This window comes from Mesoplodon mirus (genome assembly GCF_964341445.2).
Source record: "Mesoplodon mirus genome assembly, chromosome: 2".
In the NCBI taxonomy this organism is placed as follows: domain Eukaryota; kingdom Metazoa; phylum Chordata; class Mammalia; order Artiodactyla; family Ziphiidae; genus Mesoplodon; species Mesoplodon mirus.
Window position 1 is genome coordinate 74,489,930 of NC_138977.1, and position 11,787 is coordinate 74,501,716.

The window sequence follows — 11,787 nt, forward strand, 5'->3', positions numbered from 1 at the left end:
TATTGTGAGTAGCATTCGTAGCACATAGAAGTTCACTGGGTAGTTCTTTGTTAAGTTCTTAAAGTTGTCAAATTTAAAGTGGAGATTTTCTTTTACAAAATATGTGTTGGAAATTTGCTGATTTTAATAAGTACTATTACTAGATACTGCTTAGCTGATAGTTACAAAAAATACTATCTATTTCTTTGAAGTGAAGATAAGGTTTTAAATAAGCCTCCTTTTGAAAGAAACAAATGTCATGGAGACAATATTTTTGAAAACAAGTAATATTTGGAAATGTTTCTATAATTATATAATTTTCTTCCAGAAATGTTATCATCTGTAAAAACTTTTTTTGTCCATGTAAAACACTTAAAAAGAGATTTCTAACCTGTTTAAAAATCTTTCAAATTAAGAGTGTCATTGGGATTTCAATGCACTTGATTAAAATATTAAAATGCAACAGAATCTAATTCTAGTTGACACTTGAACAATGCACAAGTTGGGGCACCAAGCTTCTGTGCAGTAGAAAATCTGCATATAACTTCACAACCTGCCTTCCATATCTTTGATTCTGTACCCACAGATTCTACCAACCTCAGATCATGGAGTTTCACAGTACATACAAAGTGAAAAAAATCTGTGTATAGGTGGACCAGTGCAGTTCAAATCCATGTTGTTCAAGGTAAAATGTAGTGTGAAAAAATAATGGATGGACTTAGGGAACTTAGAAGGTACTAGCTGAATTTTAATTAAAATTTTCAAACAATTGAAATGTAGAATAAAGAAATTTGTGACAACAAAAGTACAAACAGATATAAATTGAACTACATCGAAATTTAAAAACATGCCTCAAAGGGCACAGTGAACCTACAAAATGGGAGAAAATATTTGCAAACCATATATCTGGTAAGTGGTTAATATCCAGAATTTATAAAGAACTCTTACATCTCAACAACAACAAAAAACTGACTAAAATAATGAGCAAAAGGATTGAATAAACATTTTTCCAAAGGAGATATGCAAATGAGCAACAAGCACATAAAAAGATGCTAACATCTCTAATCATTAAGGGAATAAAAATAAAAAGCAAAATGAGATGCCACCTTACAACAATTAGAATGACTATTTATCATTAAAAAAAAGTGTTAACAAGAATGGGGAGAATTAGGCATCTTTGAACACTGTTGGTTGGAATGTAAAATTGTCTAGCTGCTATGGAAAGCAGTATGGCAGTTACTCAAAAAATTAAAAATAGAATTACCATATGATCCAGCAGTTCTGCTTTTGGATATATACCCAAAAGGATTGAAAGCAAGGTCTCAAAAAGATATTTGTATACCCATGGTCGTAGTAGCAGTATTCACAATAGCCAAAAGACTGGAGGCAAATCAACTGTCTGTCAATGGATGGATGGGTAAACAAAGCATGGTATATACATGAAATGGAATATTATTCAGCCTTAAAAGGATGAGAACTGTGACACATGCTATAACACGGATAAATCTTGAGGACATATGCTTAGTGAAATAAACTGGTTGCAAGAAGAAAAAATACTTACATGAGGTACCTAGATCAGTCAAATCACAGAGACACAAAATAAAATGGTGGTTGCCATGGGCTTGGGGAAGGGGAAATTGGAAGTTGCTTAATGGGTATATAGTTTCAGTTTTGCAAGATGAAAAAAGTTCTGTAGATTTGTTGCACAGCAATATGAATGTACTTCACACATTTAAAACTGGTCAAGGTGGTCAATTTTATGTTATGTTCACACAACTAAAAAATACTTTTATAATATTTACAATTTAAATATTTTAATATTAAAATATGTGTTTATATAATCAAAAAGAATTAGTTTGTAATTCTTCCATCAGAAATACGTAATGTTGTGAGGTGTCTTTTTCAGCTATGATAACAAGTATCATCAAATACAGAAGAAAACAAAATTTGTTTAGAATTCTGAATTGCCTTTTGCATGTTTTTTGTTTGTTTGTTTGTTTTTTGTTTTGTTTTGTTTTGTTTTTGAGGTATGCAGGCCTCTCGTTGTGGCCTCTCCAGTTGTGGAGAACAAGCTCCAGACACGCAGGCTCAGCGGCCATGTCTCACGGGCCTAGCCGCTCCACAGCTTGTGGGATCTTCCCGGACCGGGGCACGAACCCGTGTCCCCTGCATTGGCAGGCAGACTCTCAACCACTGTGCCACCACTGAAGCTCGCATGTTTTTTTAAATTGAAGTATAGTTGATTTACACTATTCTATTAATTTCAGGAATTCAAAATAGTGAGTGATACAATATTTTTACAGTTCATACTCTATTTAAAGTTATTATAAAATATTGGCTATATTGCCTGTGCTGTAAAATATTTCCTCGTAATGACTGTATGTTCATTGAAAATTTTTAAAAATAATGAAGCAACCACATTCATCATTAATACATTATTAATGGTACCTTTTAGTGAAAATATTCATTGTTATTGATAAATACAATAAAATAATTGTAATTTAACTATATCTCACCTTTTAAATTCATATTTTTATAGTATACATAATTAGCACATTTATATGCTAATATATATGAATATGTATAATACATAGATCACATTATAAATAAATATGCATCTATTGAAGTTCTACTCAAAATACTATGGAGGCAAATATCAAAATTCTATTATCTAGATTCCATTATCTAGAACACATAAAATAATTCCAAACTGTAGTTTGCCACACAGGCACTCATATCTTGCATATAAAAATTCAAAAAGTGATTGTTTTGAGATACCTAGAATGGATGTGAGATTTGGCTGTATATTTAGAACTTCTTGGTGAGTGAGCTATTTACTTTAGCTGACATTCAACTGTCATAACATGAAGCTATGAGTCATTTCTGCTAAATTTCTTTCACTTTTACTCTTCAAGTATGTAAAAATTACACAGGTCAGGTTAATAGTTTCATATTAAAATTATAACTAATGATCTCAGTTGGCCCCAAATCTTACCCAATAATTAGACTAAATATTTTTAACCCTTCATTCTTCCATTCTCTGAGAAGATTATTTTATACCTTCTCCTCACTTTTAAAACCCCTGATGTTTCCTCTCATTATGGTGCTCAGGAAATCTTTCTCTTTCCCTGAGAAAATACAACCAATCAAGAGAGAATTTATACACGCCCCCATCATCACCAAATGTACCAGCATAACTGTACCTGGACTTAATTTTTCTACCTTTCCTTCTAACACTATGAAATATATATATATATATATATATATATATATATATATATATATATATATATGTTCTTCTAGAAAGACCAACTCCTCTCTTGCACTAGATCCCTAATATTGTCCCTAGAATATGATTCTAGCAATTCTCATTTCTCTGATATATGATTATTTTTCCCTTGTCTGTTGGATCAATCCCATCAACAAACACACACATATCCTACAAACAAACAAAAATTCCCTCTCTGTATTCACATTCCTCTCCATAAAACATCACTCTATAACACGAGTGTTTATACATGCTATCTCCTACCCTGCTCATTTATTGTTTTTTGAACCCACTGTAATTAGACTTTCTCCCCTAGAACTCTAGTAAAATAGCTCTGGTCAAAATCATCAACAACCTCCCCATTGTTAAATGAGCAGTTTTCAGTTCTCATCTTCACACAGCCAAGAGTATTGGATCACTTCTTTCTTGAAACATTTTCTTCGTTGGGCTTCAAGGAAATCATATTCTCCTAAATTTTTCTCCTTATTACCTTTGCTAACTCTTCTGTTTTTTTTTTTCCTGACCCCAATTTTCACTCAGTCCTTTGATAATTTCATCTAATCTTATTATGTTACATTCTATTTATACAATGATAATTCCCAAATTTGCATCTCCAGCACAGACATGCTACTAAAATTCAGATTTCTATATTCAATTGCTTCCTCAACATCTTCACTTGCATAGCTCATAGGCAGCTCAAACTTTCATTTCCAAAATCAAATACTAATTCTCTGAAGTATTATTTTTCTCGATAAGTATCTTCACCATCTTTGGAGGTACTCTTTGTTTCTCTTTTTTTTTGTTTGTTTCTCTCACCACATCCAATCTGCTAGAAAAGACTTTTGGTTCTACCATGAAAATATATGAGTCTGTCTACTTCTTGTTTCAAGTGTAAGGATTAACACGTAAATAATCAAGTTATATTCTAAGGTAGCTTTTATTTGTTGTCTGGTAGTTTGCAGTTGGCTCAGAACTGATTTACCACTATTGCCTTTTATCTGTCCTCTACAGTCAATTCACCACACAGCAATCAGCAGGTTCTTTTAAAATGTTATACCATGCTAGTCACTTATTTGGAATCTCCTGGTATGTTGCTATATCATACAGATTAAAAAAACAAAGTCCCTAGTATGTGCTTCCAGCCCTTACCTCCTCTCCCTGCCCCCATGGATCTGACATCATCTCCCACAAATCCCTTACTTTCTTCTTGTCAGCCACAGTGGCATCTTTGCTGGGTTTTGTCTGGAATCTTCCCCCTGAGCTCCTTGGCTTATTTTCTCACCTCATTCAGATCTGTGCTCAAACATCATTTTATGTGCCTTCCCTGACCACTGTTCCTAAACTAGTATCCTCATATGCATCTCTCCCTCTGTTTCCCTCTTTCTCCCCCCTATTCTTTTTCTCCTTAGCACTTATTTCTACTTGACTCTTCTCTATTTTATCCTTTTTCCTGTCTTTCCCTCAAAATTATGTTTTATCAGGGTAGATATTTTTATTTATCAGGGTAGATGTTCAGGTTCACTGCTGTATTCTTTGTGCCCAGCACAGTTTTTTATGCACAGTAGTTATCCAATAAACATTTGTCAAATAAATTGAGAAAAGTATTGAAACTGATGATATGTGTTCTACTTCTTAATGTACTGAAATACATTACTCTTTTTTTTCTTTAGTAGTGTCTTGTCAAATAAGAAATTGTACATGATCGCTTGCCTTGTTTAGTATAAAGAAGTTGGATCAATAGGGAGTAGTGAGGGCTTCTTTAATTTATAAAATTCTCTATAACTAAAAAATTTAAATTGCCAGCTGGGCTGATCATTGGAGAATAATAATGCCAGAGAGCTAGGCATTATTACTATTTTTTTTTTGTTATTAAGAATTATTTTCAAATGTAAAGATGAGCAAACTTTGTAACTGTAGTAACAATATTCATAAATGTGAAATTACAATGCTCAAAAATATATGTGTATTTTAATTTCAGGCCACTTTTATTTCATACTATACATACTATAACATAAAAGCTGTTTCCAGTCAGATGATGTCAGAAGGCTATAGATGTTGAAAAAAGAACAGAAAATACAAAATCTCTTTTGCAGACCCTTTTGTTATTAGTTGAAGGTATTAGATAACCATAGCTATAGCTATGACTAAGGTACATGACACATTAAAAAAAAAAATCCTGGTTCTACCATACTTACTGCTATGATAGGTACTGGCACTACCATAGCACTAACTAAATTTTCACAAACCGAGATATGTGACTTCCATGTAAGAGAAGTATGAATAGCAGATGGTTGTGAGGGAGCAAATTTTGGATAATTTGTAAGAGGAAATTTTTCTATGACTTTCTTTTTTTTTTTTTTTAAACCCACTTTTTTGTTTATTTATTTATTTTTGGCTATGTTGGTTCTTCACTTCTGTGCGAGGGCTTTCTCTAGTTGTGGCAAGCGGGGGGTCACTCTTCATCATGGTGCGTGGGCCTCTCACTATCGAGGCCTCTTTTGTTGCTGGAGCACAGGCTCCAGATGCGCAGGCTCAGTAGCTGTGGCTCACGGACCCAGTTGTTCTGCGGCATGTGGGATCTTCCCAGACCAGGGCTCGAACCCGTGTCCCCTGCATTAGCAGGCAGATTCTCAACCACTGTGCCACCAGGGAAGCCCTCTATGACTTTCTAATTAAAGTTTTTGTCTGGATTGAATTGTAAAGTCATACCATGTTTTTATGCAACTTGCTTTATTAGCATAATACACAGATGACATTTTCAAAGATTATATATACAGGATAAGAATAAGTATTTCTAAAGCACACATAACTGAATAGTGAGACTTGGTAACCATGAAGTCACTGGAGTTCAAATTTCTTGAATGTAAGTGTCCTTATACTAAAAGAAATAATCCCTTCAACTTGGAATGCAGGCAATGCAGTGTCAAATCCTGTCTCTGCCACTACCTAAATGACTTACTTTGGCCAAGTTACTTAATCTTCTGAGTTTTGATTTTGTCATTTAAAAATGAGGACAGGGCTTCCCTGGTGGCGCAGTGGTTGATAGTCCGCCTGCCGATGCAGGGGATGCGGGTTCGTGCCCCGGTCCGGGAAGATCCCACGTGACGCAGAGTGGCTGGGCCTGTGAGCCATGGCCGCTGAGCCTGCGCGTCCGGAGCCTGTGCTCCGCAACGGGAGAGGCCACAGCAGTGAGAGGCCCGCGTAATGCATAAATAAATAAATAAATAAATAAATAAATAAATAAAAATGGGGACAAAAATATCTATTTAAGTGAATTGTTCAGGTATTTAAATAAAAGTGTGTTTAAAGTTCTTAGCATACTGAGAAGCATATACAAAGTACACAATAAAATTTATCTATTTTCATCATAAATTAGGCAACAAATATATAGTTGAGGAAACAGATGCCTCCTAACTATCTAGATATATTCTCTTCACTTTTTATTTACTTTTTTTGTTTGTTCACCAAAATTGTATTAAAAACATATGTGAATATGATTTAGGCACTTATTTAATACAATTTTATTCTCTAAATTTTCCTACATCTCCATCAATCCCACGATCATTTTCTGTCCATAGCTTTGATTTCCTGGTGCTCTGTCCCTTGCCCAGAAAGCCTGCCCTTCTGAATGCCCAACTACCCAGATCTTGGCTGTGTTGGAAGGTATATGTTGAGTCTCAATTTGCCCAATTATCTTTCTCTGATGGTTGAGTTTCTCTTCTCTCCCTACTCTTAGGTATTTATTCTTAGTCCTAAAAAGGTCAGCACTTTGTTTTTTCTTTTTCTTTTAAAATCATAGTGGGGAATGTACAAGATTTATGGTTGTAATATATGGATTCAATCTTATCACTTATTTATGTAAGGCAATCAAGATGAGGGTGGATTCTTTTGTACAAAACAGTCATAATATTAGCTCTCTAAATGCGTTTATGAGTACTGGTCAGTTAAAAATCACTGGTAAAAACAAATTGTATTGTTGCTATAACTGTATTGGTATTGTTTCTTGTAAACTTCAGTGAAAAAAATTTTAAAAATATAGAAATAAGGATAATAATTTTTTTTCTCATTTTCTTATGCAGTGAAAAGTATTATTGCTATTTTGTTGCATATTATCTTCCTATATATAATATGTATATGAATGCACATGTATACTTTTAAAATAAAAAATAATATATCTAATGAACTGCTTTTTAAATAGTTAATGTTTGACTACTTCTTAATGTTAGTGGGAGATCTTTGTGGCTGTCCCCTCACCACTTCCAGTGCCACAGAACCCTACAAGTCTCAGACATGTGTGAGTGCATCTCCATTCATGTTGACCAGGCTGATGTCCTTATCAGCAGTGCCTTCTGGGAGCAGGCTGGTGTCCCCATCAGCAATGCCTTCTGAGAGTTCTACTGCCTGGAACATGGCATCCAGCCCAATGGCCAGATGTCCGGTGACAAGACTATTGGGGGAAGGGATAACTCCTTCAACACCTTCTTCAGCAAGACAGGCACTGGCAGGCATGTGCCCACATCAGTTTGTAGACCTGGAACCCACGGTCATTGATGCAGTTTGCATTAACACCTACTGCCAGCTCTTCCACCCTGAGCAACTCCTCACAGGCAAGGAAGATGCTGCCAATAACTATGCCCGCAGTCACTACTCCATTGGCAAGGAGATCATTGACCTTGTCTTGGACCAGATTTGGAAATACTATACAGGTCTTCAGAGTTTCTTGGTTTCCACAGCTTTGGTGGGGGCACTGGCTCTAGGTTTACATACCTGCTGATGGAACGTCTCTCTGTTGACTATGGCAAGAAGTCCAAGCTGGAGTTCTTCATTTGCCCAGCACCCCCAGGTTTCCTCAGCTGTAACTGAGCCCTACAACTCCGTCCTCACCACACACACCACCCTGGAGCACTCACTGTGCCTTCATGGTAGACAATGAGGCCATCTATTACTTCTGTTGTAGAAACCTCAATATTGAGTACCCAACCTACACTAATCTTAATCACCTCATGAGCCAAATAGTGTCCTCCATCACTGCTTCCCTGAGATTAGATGGAGCCCCAAAAATTGATCTGACAGAATTCCAGACAAGCTTGGTGCCCTATCCCCACATCCACTTCCCTCTAGCTACATATGCCCCTGTCATCTCTGCTGAGAAAGCCTACCATGAACAGCTTACTGTAGCAGAAATCACCAATGATTGCTTTGAGCCAGCCAACGAGATGATGAAATATGACCCTCACCATGGTAAATACATGGCTTACTGCCTATTGTACCATGGTGATGTGGTTCCCAAAGATGTCAATGCTGCCATTGCTACCATCAAGACCAAGCATACCATCCAGTTTGTGGACTAGACAGGCTTCAAAGTTGGCAATAATTACCAGCCTCCCACTGTGGTACCTGGTGGAAACCTGGCCAAAGTACAGCTTTCTCTGTGCATGCTGAGTAGCACCACAGCCATCTCTGAGGCCTGGGCTTGCCTGAACCACAAGTTTAAACTAATGTATACCAAGCGTGCCTTTGTTCAGTGGTACGTGGGTGAGGTCATGGAGTAAGGAAAGTTTTTTGAAGCCTGTGAGGACATGGCTGTCCTTGAGAAGGTTTACAAGGAGGTTGGAGCGGAGGTGGGAGAGGATGAGGGTGAAGAGTATTAACCTGTCTCCTACAGTTTTACACTCTTGTCTTAAGATTGTCTTATTTGTGTTCTGTGGAGCTGCCCTTTGTGGCCCTATCTTGTCAATAAAAGTGATATTTCTATTTTCAATGTCAAAATAAATAAATAACTAGTTAATGTTTAATGCTAAGAGATCAGGTTGGAGACTAAGAACAAATTAATAGATATTCATTGCCTATCCACAAACAGTGCAGAGATGCTACAGGCTCTGACGTATCATCTCCATATATTCATGAGAGCTCATTATTAATGAATCTTGAAACAGTGTCAAGGAAATGAAGTTTTCAGATCAACTTCACAAAATTAGTTAGGGTGGGCATTTGCAAGCAGCATTCCACAAATTATATGTGAAAAATCATATAGCTTTATAGCATAAATTTCTTTAGAAGACACAAATTTGGCAATCATACAGTTGAAAATGAACCCATCAATTCAAAATTTAAAAAGACATATACTTTGTCCTTTGTTATCTCTAAGGTAAATAAAAATGCGTGGTATTTGTATCCTCCCTATGGAGAGGAAAGGCTGCATCTAATTGGGGATAAACCAATGCAGAACCATTCAGATAATTAACTCTTAAAAAGATAAATATTTCATCTTCAAGAACATATACTTGGAAACTAGTGGGCACTCAAAAGATTGCCACCACATGATAATAGAGCTTTAAATTCCTCTGATTATATTCAATCAAGATCTCTTTAGAATTCAAGATATTAAAGTAGTTCATTGTATTCTGGTGCAGGAATCTCCACTAGACTCTTAATCCCTTACTAAAGGATAGTTATTACAACATAAATTCAGGTTATCCTTATAGTAGAGGAAAGACAAGTTGGAATCTAGAGAAACTGTAGCTAAGAGGCCAATGGATACTGGTTATAGGAATTTAAAGGAAGAGGCATTTTCCCATGAGATAGTCTTAGCAATATGTCAATTTCCTATTATTCTAAGGAGCAGGAAAATAAATAAAATATTTAGATTCTAAGCACCCATACAAAGATAGAAAAACTGTATTTATAACGGGCATTTTCTTTACTATATATTTTTGAAATCAGTGTCTAGCTTATTCTAGCACTCAATTTAGTTTTGGATTAAAAAAACACAATTTTGTAGATTCAACGTAGAAAAAAAAGTGCATGATCTCACTTGTTTTTGTGTCTGGCTTATTTTCACTCAGCCTAATGTCCTCTAGGTTCATTCATGTTGTTGCCAAAGGCAAAATCTCCTTGAAGATATAGAAGCAGAGAGTAAAACAGAGGAGGGAAGGTGGGAAAAATGGGAAATGTTGGTCAAAGGGCATAAAGTTGCAGTGATACAGGATGAAGAAGTCTAGAGATCTAATGTACAGCATGATGACTATAGATTTTTTTTTTTTTTTTTTTTTTTTTTTTTTTTTTTGCTGTACGCAGGCCTCTCACTGCTGTGGCCTCTCCCATTGCGGAGCACAGGCTCCGGACACACAGGCTCCACGGCCATGGCTCGCGGGCCCAGCCGCTGCACGGCATGTGGGATCTTCCGGGATAGGGGCACGAACCTGTGTCCCCTGCATCGGCAGGCGGACTCTCAACCACTGCGCCACCAGGGAAGCCCTATAGATTTTTTTTAAACATCTTTATTGGAGTATAATTGCTTTACAGTGTTGTTAGTTTCGGCTGTCAGAAATTTGCTGACAGAGTAGATTTCTTGTGCTCTCATCACACACACAAAATGATAACCTTGTGAGGATCTGATATGTTAATTAGCTTGACTAGTAATCATTTCACTCTATGTATAGCAAATCATAAATATATCCAACCTTTATTAAAAATAAAAATACTTTGTATTTTTTGTTTTAAGTAAATTAGAATATGAATAAATTAATGAGTAATCATTTCAACTGATGATCTTTAAATCTTAACAACAAAAAGAACAGCTCTCTGATTCTTGGATATTATTTTTAAATATATGAAATTATAAGGGAGGGAAAGATAAATTAACCAATATTTCCAATATACATATAATTACTATGAAACTATAGAGTAAGCACAATACCATTCTCACGATTGCTAATTTCTTCCACTACTAAACTTTTGCAGGACTAAAAACTGAATGATTATAGCCCTCACCAAGTTTCATTTTATTTACTTAAGTAAAACAATTTTACTTTAAACATGTTCTCAAAGATGAGAAAACTACATTATATTGGAAAGTGCACTGGGTGTGAAGTTGTGGTATGGCTTTTGTTTTTGTTTGTTTTTTAATCTTGGTTCTACCAGCTGAGAGTTATAAAATTCTGGAAAAATAATGTTATTGTCCTATACAGTAAAATGAAGGGAGAGGATAAGAGAGATAAATATTTTATTTATTCCTCATTCCAGCCATATGACTTGGTACTATGAGGGGCAGTACAGTGCAATAATTAATAGTCCAGGCTCTGTGGTCAGGTAGCCTTATATCACCAGTAAATTCCAATCAACCACAGAGTCCTGAAGAGTCAAGACTGCCTGACAGAAAAGCACATGCCTGTCCCAGTCTAACCTTCTGTGGTCTAATAAAAGGATGACTATGAGAACTAATTAAACAGCATTGGAGAAGTTAGAACAATATCCATCCTTTACAACCGTTAATATTATTGTTCTGCTTATGAACAATACTGTAAAACTGTGACTGTTTTTCCCAAAACTGCCTGTGTAGAATTCAGAATTTGTTTCTACGTTTGTTTGGTGCATGATACTGGAATGCTGCCTATGAAAAATGAACATTTCCAGTAAGAAGTATGTTTCTCTCACATCAGTTCAATTTAGCCTTATCAGAAAAAGTCAGAAAAGGGTATAATTCAATAATGAGACATATGTGGCTTAGAATCACACAAATATAAGCTGCTTCTGGGTGA

At 35.8% G+C, this 11,787-nt stretch overlaps 1 pseudogene across 1 annotated transcript; it reads left to right on the forward strand.

Annotated features, from left to right (window-relative positions):
- The first annotated feature begins 7,618 nt into the window (after positions 1-7,618).
- Positions 7,619-8,898, forward strand: LOC309792690 (tubulin alpha-1C chain-like; annotated as a pseudogene). Its single transcript has one exon. The product of its transcript is annotated as a tubulin alpha-1C chain-like (transcript).
- The last annotated feature ends 2,889 nt before the right edge of the window (positions 8,899-11,787 follow it).